This window comes from Mastomys coucha, unplaced genomic scaffold (assembly GCF_008632895.1).
Source record: "Mastomys coucha isolate ucsf_1 unplaced genomic scaffold, UCSF_Mcou_1 pScaffold22, whole genome shotgun sequence".
Taxonomy (NCBI): Eukaryota; Metazoa; Chordata; class Mammalia; order Rodentia; family Muridae; genus Mastomys; species Mastomys coucha.
Window position 1 is genome coordinate 80157616 of NW_022196905.1, and position 5337 is coordinate 80162952.

Consider the following 5337-nt stretch of genomic DNA (forward strand, 5'->3'; position numbering starts at 1 on the left):
ACACAGTAACACCTTACTAATTGTTTATTTTACTTATATATAAATATACCTAAATATATATATTCCTATATATATATTCCACTTAAATATATACATATTCCAATATTTCAATATTATATGTATATTCCAGTATTAATCTAATAATATAATATCCAATATTATATATTCCAATATTGTATATAGAAAGAGTCCAATATTTCAAAAAGAAATATACCTTTTGTATCCCAAACTATTTTCAGGGAACAGCACTGAGAACATTCAGAGATTTATTTTCTGCTTAGCATCATTCAGGAATAAGCTACATTGACCTTGGATCAAGGACCCTTCTTTTCAGGCCAAAATTCTTAAGGAAATTAAAATAGATTTAGGTTACAAAATTATTTTTTATAGTTAAAATATCAATGAGTTCCAATTTAGCACTAGAGATATTTGTGCTATTATTTTCTTTGGGCTGAGGTATTGAGGCCTGTATGGATAACTCTGGTCCTTGGGATTCAGTTTTCAACAGTGACCTTAAGGAGTGAGATCCAGCTCTCCAGAGAGGCTAGCAGCAATTGCTCACACATTTTGTATTCTGTCTTTTTTTTCCCCCTTCAGCCCTTCCCACAGTTCTTCCAGTATGGTGTCTATCCCCTTTGGGCTTATGCTCCACAAGACATGCAGCTTATTCCCGAAGCTATTCTTAACAACTTCAAACCTGTTGTTCCCCAAAATGCTGAACAAAACAATGTGTGGTGGTAAGTTTATGAAAATTAATAAACATTGATACATTGATGTTTAACAAAGGAAGCAAAGTACATTAAAGAACATCTGTAAGAAAATATTTAGAATAAAAATGACCAGTCAGTGATGAATGCATGCTTTCTAGTATCTGAGACTCAAAATCCCTTCTCAGTAAGTAACACGGAATGCAGAATTCTACATTCAGTAAGTAAAACCCATTTTAAGATGGAACCAAAAAAAAAATCTACTGACACACAGTCACACTTTACTAATTGTTTGCTTTACAAATTAGTTTTACTATTCTGTAAGCAACTCTGTGAATAAACATGATTAATATAAATATTATATGTGTAAAGGAGCATGTATCTAAGCACAGATTCATCCCGAATTCAACTCCTAGCGTTTTGCTCATTTGAAATACTACAATAATACTTTGTCTTCTTATCCTAAAGATGATCAATTTCAATAATTTCTGTCAAGAAAATATTGTAAAAACAGACACTTGATAAGTAGCCATCATTTTCCTCATTAAAATTTCACTACTGAATAAATTCATCTAATGATGTTAATACTTTTTTTTTCCTTCAGAGATATTAAGTCACATCTCAGGAACTCCACAGTTATAACACTCGGTGAGTTTATAGACTGCATGTCTAACCCTCCATCCTACTGCCATTTGAAATTTGAGCTTTCATAATTATGAATTTAACTATCAACCTAATATTTCACAGTATAAATTATAATAATAGAAAATTCCATGCATGTACATGTGAATATTACTATTTCATAAAATAGTGCTTCTGAGACATTTAAAGACAAATAGCATGATCCTATTCTTTAAGATAATAAAGTAGGAATCAATAGCAAGTTATAACATAAATTTAAATGTGTTTTAATCAGCTCAGCTTCTCCCTTCTCCCTCTCCACCTCATCCCCCACAGTATGTGTTATTGTGTTTGTGTGTGTGTGTGTGTCTGTGTGTGTGTGTGTGTATGTATGATGTTCCTTAATTTTCCCCCAGAAGATCACATTAATAAAAATGATAATCATCTGGCCTATGTGACACCTTTATTATATTTTACTGGTGGTATCTGTAATAATAACACAAAAAGTTAGAGATCAATAACAATTTTTAAGTCAAAATAAACCAGAAATGGTGTGTGTATATCAGCAGTACAAAAACAAAAATTAACTAATGTATTAGTTTGATATAAAAAGGAAATGACTAGCAAAATTTATAAAATTTTAACAACCTCTCTCCTCAAAAATGATATAATATAGCTAACCATACCTTTGCCTCTCTACTTACAGATGTGACTGGAACCTCCATTCTCCATCCTCCTCACGTCTCTCCATTCATCCTATGGAGCCACTGTCTTACTCAAAGGCTTGACTGCTATTTTAGAGTAGAAAAAAACATCATATAGAGGGCAAGAATTCATCTTGAATTGTCTACATCATATTAGATAGCATAGCATCCTTTCTTAAGCTAACCTATCCGAGACAGACTTTTTTCTAAATTCCAGTTGCATCATCTGAGCAGAGAGAATCAAGGCCTTTAACAAGTTTCTATTATGGAAAATTTGTTTTAAAAGTCTTTAAATGGATTCTTCTGAAATGTTATCATTTTGGGTAATTGTGTGTAGTAACTGAGATTGTCCTTTTCCTCTTTTCAATAAATTACATTTTAAGGCACAAATTGTGTTTTCTGTATTTGTTGAATATGTATGTAATTTTGTGAAGTGTTTGGGTGTGTGAAATTCTGCTTAAGCTAATTTTATGACATTTTAATGAAGTTTTTTATTAGATATTTTCTTTATTTACATGTAAATTTCTCTTTTCCCAGTTTCCTCTCCAAAAAACAAACAAACAAGCAAAAACAACAAGAACAAACCCCTGTTGCCTCCCCACTCCCCATGCCTGCCTGCCACCCCACCCTCTCCCACTTATTGGCCCTGGCATTCCCCTACACTGAGGCACAGAACCTTCACAGGGCCGAGCTCCTCTCCTCCTATTGATGATCGAATTTGCAATCCTCTACTATACACATACTGCCAGAACAATCAGACCCCTCCATGTGCAGTCCTTGGTTGGTGGTTGAGACCCTGGGAGCTCTGAGGGTGCTAGTTAGTTCATATTGTTGTTCGTCCTAAGGGGCTGCAAAACCCTCAGCTCCATAGGTCCTTTCTCTAACTCCTTCATTGGGGACTGTGTACTCAGTTCAATGGATGGCTGCGAGCCTCTACATCTGTATTAGTCAGGTACTGTCAGAACCTCTAAGGAGATAGCTATATTTAGGTTCCTTCAGTCTCTGCTCCATAGTTAATCTCTGCAACTCCTTCCACTCCTGGGCATATAACCAGAAGATGCTCCAAGATGTAATAAGGACACATGCTCCACCATGTTCATAGCAGCCTTATTTATAGTAGCCAGAACCTGGAAACAAATCCAGATGTCAGAAATTGTGGTACATCTACAATAAATTTATGAAATTCTTAGGGAAATGGATGGATCTGGAGAATATCATCCTGAGTGAGGTAACCCAAACACAAAAGAACAAACATGGTATGCACTCTCTGATAAGTGGTTATTAGCCCAGAAGTTTGGAATACAGGAAGAACAACCCACAAACCACAAGAAACTCAAAAAGAAGGAAGACAAAAAGTAGACATTTCATTCCTTCTTAATGAAGTTTTTATATCAATTTACTTGCAGTTGGTGCTGAAAGTCAGAAAAGATACTTGTAAGCTATATACAGCATCTTTATATTAAAGTTGTTTTTTTCATAGAATATCTATCATTTGGGAATACAGAATTACACAGCACTGTGTGAGCAATAGGGACACTAGTAATCTGAATGTGATTGTGCTTTACTTGTGGCAACTGAATAGGTTTGAGGCAAGTTCACAATTAAACATGAGTAAATAAAAAATAACCCTACAATAGTAAACATATTCATAGATTATTATTAGGACAGAGAGGAATATTTTCTGCAATTTAAGCTTTAGTGCAAAACTAGATTAAATCTGTCTGTGAAATTGCTGAGTGAAGTGAAGTTCTTTATTTGTAAGATAAACCAAATTTCTTCTCTCTCCTTATATTTTTTATCAGTTTTGGGGAAAATAGATTTACAAGACTGTTGTGTACAAGACACAACTTTACTTTTAAACAACTACATGTAAATTCTGTATCACCTGCAAAAAGTGGCTATGGTTGTCTCATCCAACTTTTCATGATTTTTTCATTATCCTCCAGGTAATCAGCAGGACATAGAATTAGATTATCACATGACTCGTTGCCATTTCATCTTTCAGTCTTTAGTACTCACTGACCTTTACCTAGAAATAGAGTGCATGGTTAATTTGCAATTTAACCACAGGAGACATGATTTCCAGTGAATCTCTTTCTATCTTTTGGCTCTATACATCAGGGGGAGTAGATCAGTTTTTTATATCCACTCAAACTATACACTGTGTCCTGAGCAACATGGGAAGTTAACCAAGGATGGTGTATACTCTTCCTAGAATTAATGGAGGCAAAAATCTCATGCAATACCACCTATTACTTAATTCAAAGAAACCATGCTGCAGATGATAGCTCTACAGAGCATTCACTATACTAAGAAGGAAGACATATCAACATCGATCCAAGACTCTGTAAAGTGATGAAATAATTCTCTCTCCAAGCAAATGCCTCAAAACTTATAGGTAGAGAACAAAGATTAGACTAAGAAATATGTTCAAATGTCAGGATCCTTTCTATAGAACCTCTTTCTCAGACAGAATTTAAGGGATATAAACATACAACTGATTCCTATTTGAACCTGAAGATAGAGAGCCACATTAATCTCTCTAATGGTAGTTTTAGCTAGAATCTGCTCACCATCCATAGATGTTTCTATAATCATTATTAGTTTCCTAGTGTTGCTGCCATTAAATGCTTCCTAGATAAAAAATAATGAATTTTATGGAACATGACTTCTGTTCAAACCATTTCTCTGCAATGCTTACCATGATTAAAAAAGACAAAAAAGAATGTTATGAGTATTTTTCTTGAAAATGAATTCCTGGCCATTTTCTCTCCAATGACTAAGGCAGGTCCAGCCAGGAGGCACAGGATACAGAAGCAGCAGAGCAACTGGGACAGGGTCCTTTCTGCCTCCATCTGCACTCAGGAGGTGGAGCGGTTCCACAGCCCTCTGTGCGTTGGTCTTACCAGGAGAGAGTTGGTCTCCCATGAGTGATGACACAGTCTTACAGACCCACAGGAGGAACAAGCTCCAGCCAGAGACAGCAAGAATATCTAACACCAGAGATTACCAGATGGCAAAAGGCAAATGCAAGAATCTTACCAACAGAAACCAAGACTTTTTGACATCATCAGAACCCAGTACTCCCACCACAGCAAGTGCTGGATACTCCCAACACACTGGAAAAAACAATATTCAGATTTAAAATCATATCGCATGATGCTGATAATTTTAAGAAGGACATATATAACTCCCTTAAAGAAATACAGGAGAAAACATGTAAACAGGTACAAGCCCTTAAAGAGGAAACACAACCAAACAGGTGAACAAATTGAATGAAACCATCCTGGTTCAAAAATGTAAGT